The following is a 17,573-nucleotide window of genomic DNA, read 5'->3' on the forward strand; positions in this document are numbered from 1 at the left end:
AAAACCGAAAAACCAGTCCGGGCATGAGCCATGGGGCATTAAGGTGGCGGTCGATGGAAAAGAGGAAATGTCACATACCGCCTAGACGAATCCATCACCCGCTATAAAAAAGTCTGCAACCGGGATGGTGAGAGTTGTAGATCCACGGGTGATGCAGACGTCCCCAAGGCAACGATGAGCGGACACGGTAAAAAGACGGAGGGTGGCAAAATACTCCTCGAATCCAGAAGGTGAGTGGACAGAGCTACAGCGCCACTGGAAAGACGAGAAGGGATCCAGGTGAGGATCACGGACGCGGTGACTTTTGACGCTTGTGTCTCCTTGGCTTGGGGGACCATTCCAGTGAAGGATCCTGAAGAGGCTGAGGAATCTCGAAAGAAGGCTCCCAATCTGGTACATGAATTTTAGGCAGACCAAGGGCATCCAGGAACGCCGGTACATCTGAGACCTGACGAACGATGTGGGTAGCAGAGTCCTGGCGAACAACAAGGGCAAACGGAAAGCCCCATTGGTATGGTTTTGGAAGTGTCCCATAGAGCCGTCAGGGGTTTCAGGAGTCTCCTATTTCGCAGTGTGATGGGAAACAAGTCGGGGAATAGATATACCGTATTGGCTCGAATATAGGCCGCACTTTTTTCCCCCACTTTAAGTTTTTAAAGTGGGGGTGCGGCCTATATTCGGGGTCTAGCGCCCGACGCCCGGGACATGCAGTCCCGGGCGCCGGGCAGGCAGCGGGGTTAAGATACAGATCCCCCGCAGCGGTGCAGGGGACCTGCATCCTTCTCCCCGATACGCTCAGACAGCCTCCCCTGCCAGCACTTCCCACGGGGGGGGGGGGTGCCGGCACGGGAGGTTATCTAAGCGTTTTACCTCTGCCCACCCCCGACTTACCGGAGCAGACTCCCGGGTGTCTTGCGGGGCCGGCGGGAGACATTTACGCAATACGCAAATGCAACTTCCGGTAACGGTACCGGAAGTTGCATACGCGTATTGCGTAGATGTCCCTCGCCGGCCCTGAAGACACCCGGGAGTCTGCTCCGGTAAGTCGAGGAGGGGGGGCAGAGGAGGACAGCGGCAGCGGATCTCGGGGAGGGAGGGCAGCGGATCTCGGGGAGGGAGGGCAGCGGATCTCGGGGAGGGAGGGAGGGAGGGAGGGCAGGCAGCGGATCTCGGGGAGGGAGGGAGGGCAGCGGATCTCGGGGGGGGAGGGCAGCGGCAGCGTATCGCGGGGAGGGAGGACAGCGGCAGCGTATCGCGGGGAGGGAGGACAGCGGCAGCGTATCGCGGGGAGGGAGGACAGCGGCAGCGGATCGCGGGGAGGGAGGACAGCGGCAGCGTATCTCGGGGAGGGAGGACAGCGGCAGCGTATCTCGGGGGGGAGGACAGTGGTAGCGTATCTCGGGGAGGGAGGACAGTGGCAGCGTATCTCGGGGGGGGAGGACAGTGGCAGCGGATCTCGGGGAGGGAGGACAGTGGCAGCGGATCTCGGGGAGGGAGGACAGTGGCAGCGGATCTCGGGGAGGGAGGACAGTGGCAGCATATCTCGGGGAGGGAGGACAGTGGCAGCATATCTCGGGGGGGGGCAGAGTGGCAGCATGTTTTTTTTGGTGCTTTTTTAAAGAAAAAAACTTTTTCTTTAAAAAAGCACCAAACTTTTAGGGTGCGGCCTATATACGGGGGCGGCCTATATCCGAGCCAATACGGTATGTCGGAATCCTGCCATTTAAGGACCGGACGAGAACAGCACTTACGCATGATCTGGTCCGTAAGAGGATAGTCGTGTAGACGACATATAACATCTCTCGGGGGACCGCCGGAGTCTCCTCTGGGACGCAGAGCTCTGTGAGCCCTATCAAACTTTATCGGTGTATCCGGGGGCCTCTGGAGCAAGTCGTTAAATAGATGTTGTAGAGCTGGAGTAATGTCTTCTGGCGATACCGACTCTGGTAGGCCCCTGACCCGGATATTATTCCTCCGGCCCCTGTTATCCAGATCCTCTAGTCTCCGTGAGAGGAGTTTAATCGTTCGGTTTGGGAGGAAAAGTGTTGCGACAGGAGATCTACCGTGCCCATAATGCGCACAATATCCTCCTCCGTAGTGGTTATTCGTTCTCCTAACTGCCGAACATCAGAACGAATTTCAGAAAGTGTCTCACGCATACCTTGTGTAGCCTTTTCGATCAGGGGTATCATTTCGTCTTTCGTTGGTAGGAGCTTTAATACTTGACGAATAGCTGGGTCCTCCGGATGGGATACTTCAGAGGCATTGTCATCCACACCGTCCTCGTGGGAGCTGGCGGGAGAAGGCGCCATCTTGGAAGCAGAATCGTCGTACTCCGGATCAGACAGTCCCTGAAAATATTTCTTGACCGAGGTATGTGACCCTTTTTCTTTCAGCGGTTGTGTTCTGGGGGTGCCAGGCAGTCGGTTGTGCTTCCCCATTGCGAAAAAAGCATAGAAAAATTGCACTGGTAGCGTAATATAACGGAGAGAAACTGCAGAGCTCAAAGCCTAAGCAGCCATCTTGTTGAACAGCAAGCCACGCCCCCCCAAAAGAGACATACTCTACCCATGTATATGGGGTGTTTCTGAATACAAATCACAAGTAGTTTCAGTAATTTCATGTTCCCATTGGGAAAAAATGCTGAAATACTGTCTTTGGATAGAATGGGTTTTTTTTAAAATGAAAAAAAATGAAATTTTACTGCAATGTTTAGGACAGACTGGCACTAAAATGGTTAAAGTGTTGAAATACTCTTAGTAAAATACTTTGGGAGCTAGATTCATTTTTCTCTGCCGCCGTTCTTCATCCGCTGCTCCACTTTGCCAATCACTTCATTGGCTCCCCATACCCTTCAGAATCAAATTTAAACTTCTGACCCTTGCTTATAGAGCCCTCAACAACTCTGCACCCCTTTACATCTCTATCCTCCTATCCAAATACACCCCTACCTGACCCCTTCGCTCCTCTCACGACCTGTGGCTATCTTCTACTGTTACCTCTTCCCACTCCCGTATTCAGGGTATTTCACCCGCGCCGCACCCCTCCTGTGGAATTCACTTCCCTGTTCCATCAGACTTTCTGCCTCATACGCAACTTTCGAAACTTCTCTGAAAACCCATCTTTTCATGGAATTGTACAACATTCCTTCCCATTACTCCCAACCATCATCATAATCAAGCCATGAACAATCAACAGCTTCAACACATCATCGGAACCAGATCAACTCATCCCCATCCAAGCAGTCGTCTCCTATTGTCTCACTTCCCCCTCAACCACCACAGATTGTAAGCTCGCAAGAGCAGGGCCCTCTTCTCCTTTGCACCAGTTTGTTATTGTATGTGTTTCTAAATTGTTCTACTGAGTGTAACATTGCTGCAGAATCTGCCGGTGCTTTATAAATAAATGTAATGTAATGTAAAAGGGGCTCACTTCAACGGCTAACCAGCAGGTGGCGGTATTTATCAGTTGGTATGGTGGGCCCTCTAAGCTGGTGATCAGCGGCTAGGGGGTTAAAACATTTGGTTGCTGCTGGTGTTGGCTGCAGGTGACAGGGTTGCCAGATTTTCTCCCATTTGGGGTATTGATGTCTGTTAAGTTTACGATGTGACGTTATTATATTTATCCACTCATATTAACAAATGTTTCTATTTCATGTTAATAAAACTGTGGCCTTCTCAATCCAATAAAAGTTGGCAGTGTCGTTCCTCAATGGTACTAAATATTTGGGGAAGGGTACTTGGACGTCCCTAAGTCATGTGTTTGATCTTAGCTTGTTACTTCATTAATCCTGACTTCTGGTACCCCAACCTTGGTTAGTTATTCATTATTCCTGACTTCTGGCACCCCGACCTTTACTTCTCCTCGATTCTGACTCATTTATATATTTATTTAGTATGAAAATTTAGAAATTTTTCACAGTTTTGCCTAAAAAAGCCAATGCAAATTAAAAATCAAACCAAAATATATTTGAGCATTTGTCCTGATTTTGGAATGCCTTGTATTTTCATTTATTTTGGTAGTTAGAAGGGTAAATATGAAAGATATGCTATCACTGCTTCCGAACTAGATGTTTTTGTAACACATTTTATTAACAATCCAAGGAATGGCAGACAGTTTCACAAGGTTGTACAGTTTTTGCTCGTATGGACTATATCCCCCAAGTACCAATGCACATACAACTCTATTCAGTAAGGAGTGAGGGTGAAGGCGTAGTAGGGCTCAAGACCCTATAACCTGCCTTAGAAACATACATACTGTATAGATGGTTGATGAAATAAACAAAATAAACAAACCACAGAACATATGATTAACATTGCTGTCTCCTTCCAGAAATACCTGGAAATCTGTTGGCATCTGCGTCTCAGTCCACCCCAACCCTCAAGAAGTCCTGAGTGCAGCCATTCCTCTCCCATCCTTCACGAATCCTCTGTCAGATGTCGTCCCCCTGATGGACTTGTTTGACATTCCAATATTCCGTATATTGGCTTGGTAAATAACTTGGAGGTCACAGGAGATAGCGGTTGCGCATAGAGGAGAAGAAAGTCACAGTAATATAATGTGTGGCTGGCACCGTGTGGTAAAGAGTTAAGAAAAGGATACTCACATTTTTGGGGGACTTAAGCAATTAATCCCACAAAACTTGCATGGGCGATACAATCCTCGCCTGGGGATATCTTTAGCAGCAGTCCTGTGTAGTTCTTTTTTTTGGTTCTCAGGCTAAGGTGCACATAAAAAGTTAAACAGAAATAGGCATAGTGCTTTCTGTATATATAAAATGAATAAAACAAATAAAAACAGTTCACTATATACTCACAATATGGTGAGCAATAAATGGATTGCTCACACCTTCTGGCGTAGGTGGAATGATCCCCACCAAGGATTTAAACTTGCTTGTTTAAAACATTAAAAGGATACCAGGAGCAGAAAAGAATGGTTTTTAAAAAAACTTATTTATTTTCAGCTTTCTGGTTAAAAACCATTAAAAGGTCAATAAAAATAGCACATACACGTTTCACCTACTAAATAGGCTTCCTCAGAGTGTCTAAAAGAGCTCCTGGCACTGAAATCCTTATATAATAAATTCAAACAGTGTGAAATTGACATCTTAATTAAGAGGTGTGGCTTATGACATCAGCAGTAACAATTCACATGTTTAAAAATATAAGGTACAATAAAAATAGCAGGAAATAAAGTAATTTACAAAGTATATACACATCTGATATATGATGCCCATGGTAAAAAAAACTTAATTTTGAATAGTCAGTAAAAAACAAATTATTTATATTTTTAAAGATAGCTCTTAATGTTAACAAACAACATAAAAATATGATTTTTTTAATTTTACAGAGAAGTAAAACTTAAAACAAACTTAAATCTAATAAATAATCCTTAAAATTAGTAAAATTAAGTAAATTTACTAAAACTGCCGTTTTTTTGTAAACAAAGCAGAGGATCTTGGGAAATGTAGTTTCCGACATTTTTTTAAATTTTTTTTTATTATTTTTTTTTATTATTTGATTTATTTATTTATTAATTTGGGGGGGGGGGTTGAAAAATAATAGTATTGTGACAACTCTGTATATAAGAGACAGGTGGTTAGTACTTAAAGTGACAGAAGGCAATAAAATAGTAAAACCATAAAACAGAAAAAAATCATAAGAGAACTATACAATGATAAGGACATTGTCATTAAGCCCGCTGATAAAGGTGGGGGGTTGGTAATTTTAAATAAAATACAATACAAAAAAATAACCCCTGTAATCTATTTTTTACCCAAAATCCATAAAGATGAGAAAAAAACCCCCAGGGCGCCCCATTGTATCAGGAGTAAATTCTATCAGAATTCATAAATATTATTCTCCAACCAGTCGTAAAAAAGACAAAAGCATATCTGAAAGACACGATTAATTTACTGCAAATATTAGATAATTTTATGTGGGAACCGCATTTTATTTTGGTCACATGTGACGTACAATCTTTATACACTATTATCCGTCACGATTTAGGTTGTCAAGCTGTAAAAAACATACTTGAAACAAATGAGGATTTTTCTGCTAATTTTATAGATTTTATTAATGAAGCTCTTTTATTAATTTTAGAAAATACCGTATTGGCTCGGATATAGGCCGCCCCCGTATATAGGCCGTACCCTAAAAGTTTGGTGCTTTTTTAAAGAAAAAGTTTTTTCTTTAAAAAAAGCACCAAAAAACATGCTGCCACTGTGCCCCCCCCCGAGATATGCTGCCACTCTGTCCTCCCCACCCGAGATATGCTGCCACTCTGTCCTCCCTCCCCCGAGATACGCTGCCACTCTGTCCTCCCCCCAACCCCCGAGATACGCTGCCACTCTGTCCTCCCCTCCCCCCCGAGATACGCTGCCACTCTGTCCTCCCCCCCGAGATATGCTGCCACTCTGTCCTCCCCCCCGAGATACGCTGCCACTCTGTCCTCCCCCCCGAGATACGCTGCCACTCTGTCCCCCCCGAGATACGCTGCCACTCTGCCCCCCCGAGATACGCTGCCACTCTGTCCCCCCCGAGATACGCTGCCACTCTGCCCCCCCTGAGATACGCTGCCACTCTGCCCCCCCCGAGATACGCTGCCACTCTGCCCCCCCTCGACTTACCAGAGCAGACTCCCGGGTGTCTTGCGGGGCCGGAGGGGGACATCTATGCAAATCGCGTATACAACTCCCGGTGCCGGCACTCAGCGGAAGTGCCAGCACCGGAAGTTGTATACGCGTATTGCGTAGATGTCTTCCGCCAGTCCCGCAAGACAGCCGGCAGTCTTCTCTGGTAAGTCGGGGGGGGGGGGTATCGTGCGGACGCTTAGACAACCTCCCGTGCTGGCACGGGAGGCTGTCTGAGCGTATCGGGGAGTAGGATGCAGGTCCCCTGCACCGCTGCGGGGGATCTGTATCCTAACCCCGCTGCCTGCCCGGCGCCCGGGACTGCTTGTCCTGGGTGTCGGGCGCTAGACCCCGAATATAGGCCGCACCCCCACTTTAAAGACTTAAAGTGGGGGAAAAAAGTGCGGCCTATATTCGGGCCAATACGGTAACTATTTTTGGTTTGATGATTCCTTTTATCTACAACTTACAGGCACTGCTATGGGAACCAAGTTTGCACCAAGTTATGCCAATCTATTCATGGCAAACTGGGAAAATGAGATGATCTGGACTAATAACCAGTGGAGTGCAAACTTGGTTACCTATAGCAGGTATATAGACAATATATTTTTTATCTGGGATACAGATACCCCTGTTTTTAAATCACAAGCACATTTTTTTAAAAAAAAAGACTGGTGGAGAAAAACTATAATGCACAGAAAATACAGAACACCATAAACAATATAGAAAAAACTGACAGAAAAGAGTTGATCAAATACAAAGATAACCTTAAGGAAGATAACTTCATTTTACCTATAGTGACAGATTTTAATAACAAGAACAAAACTTTTAAAAGGTTTATTAAGAAAAACTGGGACATTCTAAAAGAAGATGATGTTTTAAAAAATATACTCCCTAATGAACCTAAAATTGTTTTTAGAGGAGCACCAAATTTAAAGAAGCTTTTAACTAAAAATTACACACGTAACACAAAAGAAATAAAAGGGACATTTTTAAATGAAGAAAAAGGTTTTTTCAAATGTAATACATGCTTAGCCTGCAAGTCAACCAATAAAACACAATGCAGACAAGGTTCTTTTAAATCTAATATCACACAGAAAGAATACAAGATAAATGAATGTATAACTTGCAACACTAAATATGTTATTTATTTATTAGAATGTCCTTGTGGATTACAATATGTGGGTATGACGACCAGATGTTTAAAAGTGAGAATAATGGAACATTGTCAAAACATTACAAGTGGCGTCACTACCCACAGTGTCTCTAAACATTTTTTAAAGCATAACAAAGACCCCAATCTTTTAAAATTTTTAGCGATTCAATACTTAGCACATATAGTAAGGGAGCCAATGGGCATCCTTGACGGGTTCCGTTTTTTATAGGAAACCAATCAGAATCTAACATACGTCCAGTTACTTTAGCTGTTGGATTAGAATATAGTGTCATAACATAGTCTTTAAATATACCATTAATACCAAAATTTAATAATACTTCCTCTAAGTATGACCAGTTAACCCAGTCAAATGCTTTTTCAGCATCGAGGGATAGAATTGCAGATTTGGTTTGATCGTTATTAACCTTATGGATTATATTCAAGATTTTACGGTAGTTATCAGCTGCGCTTCTTCCTTCCACAAACCCCGTTTGATCTCTATGCACAATAGAGGGGATAACCTGTTTCAATCTTTGAGCTAGAATATTTGAATATATTTTAGAATTCAAACCCTGTACGTTCAGTGTAAGCAACTTAAGGAACATTTTTATTGTGAGAAAAATATATAGCTCTGATTAACTTGTCTCTCCCATAGTCATCATTCATACTCGCCATACACTCATTATCATTTAAACACTCCATCAGGATTGCACCCAGAATATTAACTGATGTGACTAACCCTAATATTCCTGTAGCCACCACAGGAACTAGTGAAATAGGGAGGAGGAAGTTAACTATATTACCATTTAAAAAAGGAAAGGAAAAAAAAAACAAAAACAAAAAAAAACACTACATGTGTTATGTGAAAATTAATAAAGTAAATAATAAATTATATAATTAGTAAAACTAATCAATGAAGTGAAAAAATGTACATATCATTACCGTATTACCATGTGAAGTGTGACACATGTCGTGAGCCGTGTGGGGAGAAAAAAAAAAAAAAGTAAATATAATATAAAATAGGTAGAAGTGTTCCAATAAATATGTGTATAGTACATAAAATATCTAAAATATCTAGATTTATTCAATGGTGAAGTCCCTCCTAAAGCTTAATCCCCTTAATTAAGTGCTATTATATGTGCAAAGTGAACTTGATGTAGGTTTAAATAAATATATAAAATGTTTATCTTTGTCCTATGTGTATGTCCTCCTTAACTTCTTCATATTAATTGTGTGCTACTGTTAATATTAGCAGGGCTTAGTGTAATTATTAAATATGTGTATACATTATCTATATATCTATATTTATCCAGGATGTGTATTCCTTCTTAATTTGTACTACTATATGTGGTCAGTGTGAAGTAAGTGTTGATTAGTGCACTATGTGAGAGAAAAAAAATAAAAAAAATCTCCTGTTATGTACCATCTGGTATCATAGCCCAATGAGTCATTTTATCCCTAGCTGAAACCTTGTCTCTAAACTGATATACCGTATTTTTCGCTCCATAAGACGCAGTTTTTTTCCTCCCAAAGTAGGATGAAAAATCAGCCGCGTCTTATGGAGCGAAGATGCAGGCAGGGAGGGGGGGGGCAACGATATACTCACCAAAAGTGTCCCGGACAGTCTCTGTCTCGCTTCGCCGTCCAGGGGAGGTCTTCATCTGGAGACCACCGCCCAGTAGCGTACCTAGCGGGGGGCGGGGGGGGCGGTCCGCACCGGGTGCCGCTCATCAGGGGGTGCCAACTTGCCGGCACCCGGCACCCCTCCAGAGACGGACAGTAATGTCCGCCGCTGGAGGAGCAGGCTTGCAAGAGAGCGGTATCGGAGGTCTTTAACAGACCTCCGGCTCCCTTGAGTGATTTTAAGCCGGTTCCCTTGAACCGGCTTAATATCACTCAAGGGAGCCGGAGGTCTGTTAAAGACCTCCGATACTGCTCCCTTGCGATCCGCGCGGCAACTGCTGCTGTGGGCGCGGCTTCAGTGCCGCCGGGATCTGACAACAAACCCCGGCGGCACTGAAGCCGCGCCCACAGTGCCCTCTGACCCGGAAGAAGACAGAAGAAGAGGAGCGAAGAGGAGGATTGCTGTAAGAAGAAGACTGCTGTAAGAAGAAAAGAGGTAGAAAAGAAGGTAGGAAATCATTCAGTAAAACTGAGTGACAGTGAGAGTGGATTGGTATGTGTGGAATCTGTGGATTGGTATATGTGTGGATTGGTATGTGTGGAATCTGTGGATTGGTAATGATGGTTCTTAATGCTGCTGTTGGCTATTGTTCATGTTAAGTTATTCAGTTATTGTAATAAATATTTTAGCCCATTTTTTAGCTCAAAATATTTTTTCCTTTTTTTTCTCCTCTAAAATCTAGGTTCGTCTTATCAGCAGGTGCGTCTTATAGAGCGAAAAATACGGTACATTATCTTTATATGTTATGATTAATGCAGTGGGGTAGCCCCATCTGTAGTTCACATTTTTAGACCTTAAAATTTGAGTGAGATCTTGAAAAGTTCTTCTTGCTGTTCTCGTGGACTTAGCGATTAAAAAAATACCTATCCCTTGGAGAGGAGGCAATCTGAGTAAAATTTTTTGGTAAAAATTAGATGTTTTGGATATTCACCTTAAAAACATTGACACAATTTTGGCGCAATTTCACACCATTTGAATTTATTATATAAGGATTTCAGTGCCAGGAGCTCTTTTAGACACTCTGAGGAAGCCTATTTAGTAGGTGAAACACGTACGTGCTATTTTTATTGACTTTTTCATGGTTTTTAACCAGAAAGCTGAAAATAAATAAGTTTTTTTAAAAACCATTCTTTTCTGCTCCTGGTATCCTTTTAATGTTTTAAACACGCAAGTTTATATCCTTGGTGGGGATCATTCCACCTACACCAGAAGGTGTGAGCAATCCATTTATTGCTCACCATATTGTGAGTATATAGTGAACTGTTTTTATTTGTTTTATTCATTTTATATATACAGAAAGCACTATGCCTATTTCTGTTTAACTTTTTATCTGCACCTTATCCTGAGAACCAAAAAAAGGACACAGGACTGCTGCTAAAGATATCCACAGGCAAGGATTGTATCGCCCATGCAAGTTTTGTGGGACTTATTGCTTAAGTCCCCATAAAATGTGAGTATCCATTCCTTAACTCTTTACCACACGGTGCCAGCCACACATTATATTACTGTGACTTTCTTCTCCTCTTTGCACAACCACTATCTCCTGTAGCAATTTCTATGTCAATTATCAGGTTGCAGTAATGCCTAAGTGCCAACCAGACCTGTCCAGTCCCCCTGAGAGCACCTCACAATCTGTGTACAAGAATCTCTTTGTACAGTAATGATATAGATAGTTGTGATGGTAAGGAAGGGGTAAATAATAAGTCAAGATGATTATTGGGAAGATCGCCACTGAGGGGGCGCAACACTTCAGCACTATAGCTCTTATAGAAACATAGAAACATAGAAACATAGAAAGTGACGGCAGATAAGAACCAGTAGGCCCATCCAGTCTGCCCAACCTCCGAGTACTTTCCTTTAGTACTTGCCCTTATCCTATATCTAGCTTGGCCTTATGCCTATCCCATGCTTGCTTAAATGACCTTACTGTATTAACATCTACCACTTCTGCTGGAAGGCTATTCCATGCGTCCACTACCCTTTCCGTAAAGTAATATTTTCTGATGTTACCATTAAACCTTTGCCCCTGTAGTTTATGGTTGTGTCCTCTTGTTGTGGTAGTATTTCTCCTTTTAAATAAACTATCTTCCTTTACCTTGTTGATTCCCTTTAAGTATTTAAATGTTTCTATCATATCCCCCCTGTCACGTCTTTTTTCCAGGCTATATAGGTTAAGATCCTTTAACCTGTCCTGGTAAGGTTTATCTTGTAATCCATAAACCATTTTAGTAGCCCTTCTCTGCACTTTCTCCAACATTTCTATATCCTTCTGGAGATACGGTCTCCAGTACTGTACACAATACTCCAAGTGAGGTCTCACCGGTGATCTGTACAACGGCATGAGCACTTCCCTCTTTCTACTGCTAATACCTCTTGCTATACAACCAAGCGTTTTGCTAGCATTACCTGCTGCTCTACTGCATTGTCTGTCTACCTTTAAATCCTCAGAAATAATTACCCCTAAATCCCTTTCCTCACATGTTGAGGTTAGGACAGTATCAAATATTCTATACTCTGCCCTTGGGTTTTTATGCCCCAGGTGCATTACTTTTCATTTATCTACATTAAGTGCCAATTGCCACAGCTCTGACCATTTTTCCAGTTTACCTAGATCGTTTGCCATTTGGCTTCTTCCTCCAGGAACATCAACCCTGTTGCAAATTTTTGTATCGTCAGCAAATAAACATACCTTTCCATCAAGACCATCTGCAATATCACTAATAAAAATATTAAAGAGAATGGGTCCAAGTACAGATCTCTGAGGTATCCCACTGGTAACAAGACCTTGTTCTGAATATACGCCATTGACTACAACCCTCTGTTTTCTGTCACTCAGCCACTCCTTAATCCATTCAACAACATTGGGATCTAAACCCAGAGATTGCAGTTTATTTATAAGTCTTCTATGTGGGACAGTGTCAAAGGCCTTACTGAAATCCAAATACGCAATGTCTACTGCACCACCGCGATCAATTACTTTAGTCACCCAATCAAAGAAATCAATAAGATTTGTTTGGCATGATCTTCCTGAGGAAAACCCATGTTGTTTTTGATCTTGAAACCCATGTGACTTCAGATGTTCCACAATACTTTCCTTTAACATTGTTTCCATTAATTTCCCCACTACAGATGTAAGACTAACTGGCCTGTAGTTGCCTGTCTCCTCCCTACTGCCTCGCTACTTTCCAATCCCCAGGGACAACTCCCGTTACCAATGATTCGTTAAATATATCAGTTAACGGTTTTGCTAGTACACCCCAAGCTCTTTTAATAACTTGGGGTGTATTCCATCAGGCCCAATCGACTTATTTGTCTTTACCTTAGACAGCTGAAGTAGAACCTCCGCCTCGATAAACTCACATATTTCAAATGATTCAATCTTTTTTCCCAACTGAGGTCCCATTCCTTCATTTTTATCTGTAAAAACCGAACAGAAATATTCATTGAGGCAGTCAGCTAAACCTTTATCATCTTCTACGTATATTTCTTTTGTTTTTAGTCTAACTAATCCTTGTTTAACTTTCCTTTTCTCATTTATATATCTAAAAAATGTTTTATCTCCCTGCTCTCCCGGCTGTTAGAGAGAACAGCTTTTTCCGGAAAGCCTACCTCTGAGTCAGCCTCCCCAACGTGCTCACTTAAAAGGGCAAATTTGTTGGGAGGGAGAGACTCTGGGCTGGCTTGCCTCTTCTCTTCCCCACTTATCTTATAAGTATGGCAAGATATGGTTGTGGGGTAGGTTGTACAGTTGTTGCAGGGCCGGAAAAGGTACATTGAACGAGTTAGGGGGTTGAGCATGTGTCCTACATATCGTATACCCCTATCCTCCCAAGTCAAGAACTTACCACCTGCTTCCTCTTGTTGAAAAAAAGGCTTTTTTGTGAAAGGTAGGTAATGAATATTAATGGATTACCCACACAGTGATTTGGGATATATTTTTGGCAGCATGCAGTGAAAAGGTGAGATTGTAGTAAGGAAAAAATTGTTGGTCTCTGAGCCAGTTAGTGTATGTAGAGGTTTGAGAGATCCAGTCTCCCCCCACCCCAGACAAGCTGGCCACATTGGCAGATTAAAGCCTCCCTTCTCTTTGGGGAGCCTATGTTTGACCAGACCTATCTTGGGCATTTTCCCCTGCCAGATAAATGTGGAGACTTTCCTATTATACAAACAGGCAGTAGGAGGAGTGGTAGTAGGATAGGGAGCATCTGAATCAAAGGAAAGCGATCATCTTTAACAAGTGTATCCTCCCAATAAATGACAGAGGGAGCTTATCCCATACTCTAAAGTTATGTGTTATGTTTCAAAGAGTTCATGTTTCTGCTCATAATTGAGAGGAAACAGTGAGGCGGGATCTTTGGGTTACATGATACCCAGGTGGGTAGTAGACTGGGAGGACCATCGAAAAGGACAGTTGAAAGAAGTCTTGTATGCCCACGGTGCATTCAAGAGTAGCGTCTCAGACTTGGTGTAATCAATCTTAAAGCCAAAAACTTGTTGAAAAGAGTCTAAAAGGTTTAGCAGGGTAGAAACAGGAGCAGATCGTCTGCAAATACCACATACTTCATTTCTGTCTGGTACCCTTCTCAAGGGTAAATGGCTGAGAATTGCAATTATCAGTGGAGACTATAGCTTGAGGCGTCATGTACATCTCCTCCACATAAGTTTGGAAAGTTTTACCAGTCAACCCTAGCCAGGACCATAAACAGAAAAGACCAGGCAACCCTGTCAAATGCCTTGTCAGCATCCAGGTTTACCAACATTGTAGGTTTTTAAGGGAAGTCTACCACTTTGATCAGCTAGGCTATTATGTTGCGGACGTGCCCTTCCAATGCAAAGCCCATTTGAACAAGGGATATTATAGAGGGTAAAATCTTACCCCACCTATCTGCCAATATCTTGTTCAGGATTTTACAATCAACCTTGAGGAATGAAATAGGCCTATAGGAGGCAAGCAGAAGGGGATCTCTATTTTCTTTAGGTAGGACTATCACCCGTGCCAGTGTGAAATCCGAGGGCAGGGATTCAGACTGAAATAGGGAGTTGCATACCTGCGCTAGGGGCCCAATCATTTCAGTTTTCAGTATTTTGTAGAATTCTGAGGGAAGGCCATCTGGGCCATCTGAGAGAGTAAGTGGATTTGGTTCGGATAGTTATCTTGGTCTCTTAGATCACTATGATCTCTCTCCTAAAGGTGCTTATAGTAGTGTAAAAAAACTTTGAATTATCTCTGGCTGACGCGTATGTGTAAGTCCTTCTTCCCCCTGATTGCTGCTATCAGTTATATGGCAGCTGTCAGTTTAATCAAAGACAATTTCTTCCCCTCTACCCCATATTTAGCCCTTGTGAAGGATAGATGGAGGGTCGAGGCCTCCTCAGCTTCCGGGATTCTTTTCTTTTTGGAATTGTATCAGAGGATTGGAGAAAGGCAGATGTGTTTCCTATATTCAAAAAGGGTTCAAACTCTTTGCCTGGAAATTATAGACCTGTGAGCTTAACTTCTATGGCTGAGAAAGTATTTGAAGGGATGATATTCAGGAATTCATTTGGAAAAACAGTGTTATTGGCAAAAATCAGCATGGTTTTATGAAACTAATTTGCATTCTATGAAGAAGTAAGTAGAAGTGTAGATCAAGGTGTTTTGCGTTGGATGTCCCATATTTGCTTAATTATAAGACAACCTGAATATAAAACTACCCTATAGGGAAAAAAGTTTTACTAGTAAATATTAATTCACATGTAAACTATTCTTTCATATTTAATAAAAACTATGATTGATAAAAATTATTTTTCTGTTTTTATTTCCTTTTATTTGCCACTCTGCCCCTAGATATGCCTTTTAATCCCCTATTTGCCACTCTGCCTCCCAGATATGCCTTATACACCCATATATGCCACTCTGCCCCCCCCTGACATGTATTTTAACCCCCTATTTGCCACTCTCCTCCGTGTATGCCTTATAACCCTTATATGCCACTCTGCCTCCCTGATATGCCATTTAACCCCCTACATGCCTCTCTGCCTCCAGAAAACTATTGAACCCTGCCCCCATGCCCCATGTGCATCCCATAAACGCTCATCGGCTGCGGGATGCGCACAGACAAACTCCGCTGCTGCCGGCACTTCCACCGGGACTTCTATGGTGGAGCACCGGAAGGTCACGTGATGCCGGCACTCCATCATAGAAGCCCCCATAGGAAGTGCAGGCAGCAGCAGAGGCTGCCAGAGAGGAGGATCCGGGTCCCCTGCAGCGCTGCGAGGATCTGGATCTTAGTCTTGTAATATTTGAGAAGACGACCTCGAATACAAGATGAGGGATATTTTTCACAGCATTTGCCTGAAAAAAACCTTGTCTTATGATAATACGGTAATCTATGCCAAGGTGTTTGACACGGTTCAACACAATAAGTTAGTATTTAAACTGAAAGAAATTGGTCTAGACGCAAATTCTTGTTCTTGGGTAGAACATTGGCTTAGTGAGTTGTCATAAATGGTAATTTTTCAAGCTGGACAAAAGTGGTAAGTGGTGTCCCTCAGGGTTCTGTTCTGGGACCACTTTTATTCAGCATATTTATACATGATCTTGCAATAGGCATTGAAATTCATGTTTCCGTGTTTCCAGATGAAACTAAACTCTGTAAAGTAATACAATGTGAGCAGGATATTACTATATTTAATGTAGATAAATGCAAAGTTATGCACTTTGGGGTAAGGAATGCACAAGCAATTTACACCCTAAATGTTAGTGAATTAGGGATAACAACAAATGAGAAAGATTTGGGAATTGTTATAGACAACAAACTAGGCAGCAATGTGCAATGTCAGTCAGCAGTTGCTAAGACCAGTAAGGTATTGTCATGTATAAAAAGGGGCATCAATTTACTGGATAAAAATATAATTTTGCCTCTTTATACATCAATGGTAAGACCACACCTTGAAAATTCTGTGCAATTTTGGGCACCTTTTCTAAAGAAGGATAATGTAGCACTGGAAAAGGTGCAGAGGCTGGCTACAAAATTAATAAAAGGAATGGAATACTTAACAAGGTTAACTAATTTAAATCTGTTTAGTTTAGAAAAACGGCGCCTCAGAAGGGATACGATAGCATTATATAAGTATATTCGGGGCCAATACAAACCATTGTCTGGAAACCTATTCGTAAACAGGACGAGAGCATGCATTTAGACTGGAAGAAAGGAGATTTAGTCTAAGGCAAAAGAAAGGGATTTTTGCAGTAAGGACAATAAGGATGTGGAATTCTCTGACTTCTCTGTTTTATCTCTGTACAGAGATTTAAACAGGATGAATAATTGCACAAACATAATATCCAGGGATATCATTTTTAATTATAGGGAAACAGCTTCTTGATCCAAGGAGAGATCTGACTGCCATTCTTGGGTCAAGAAGTATTTTTTCCCCCTAGTTTGCCTTCTTTTGGATCACCGGCAATTAACAGATGTGGGAAATGCTGAACTTGATGGACGCATGTCTTTTTTCAGCCTATGTAACTATGTAACTATTTAACTATGGCATTAAAAGTGTCCCTCGCCTTAAGAAATAGTTGTGTCATTTGTGTAGGGATTGGAGCACAGGGCAGAGAGACACCTGATAAGTTAGTAGATGCAAGACCAGGGTATGGTACAACACCAATGGTTTATTCCACTGAGCAGCAATAGACAAAAATGCAGTAACAGTACCGTACAGCAATCCGGGGTCTGGGGTAAGAGAGTATTAGCAAAGTTCATAAGAAAGCCAAGGTCAAAGTCCATATAATCCAAAAGCGAGTATCCAGCAATAAAGTATGGGAAATCCAGAAAGGGACTTGAACAAACAAGCACTGATTAAATAGTGCTGGGGGTTTAAATAGTCCGCCAAAACCTGGCTCATCCCCCCAGTCCTGCACTTACACCTCTGTGCACCACAAGTAACCATACTTATGGATGGTTTACTCCTGCACCGTACCAGTGTACAAACCTGAGCACCCGGCAAATGCAGAAAAATAGGGCAGAGGATTGCCTCTATTGTGAAATATATATATCATTTTTATTTCTGTCAATAGATACATGCTGAGCGCACTTTATGTATTTTTTGTATTCTTAGTTTCT

Source organism: Spea bombifrons, chromosome 13 (assembly GCF_027358695.1).
Source record: "Spea bombifrons isolate aSpeBom1 chromosome 13, aSpeBom1.2.pri, whole genome shotgun sequence".
Lineage (NCBI taxonomy): Eukaryota > Metazoa > Chordata > Amphibia > Anura > Pelobatidae > Spea > Spea bombifrons.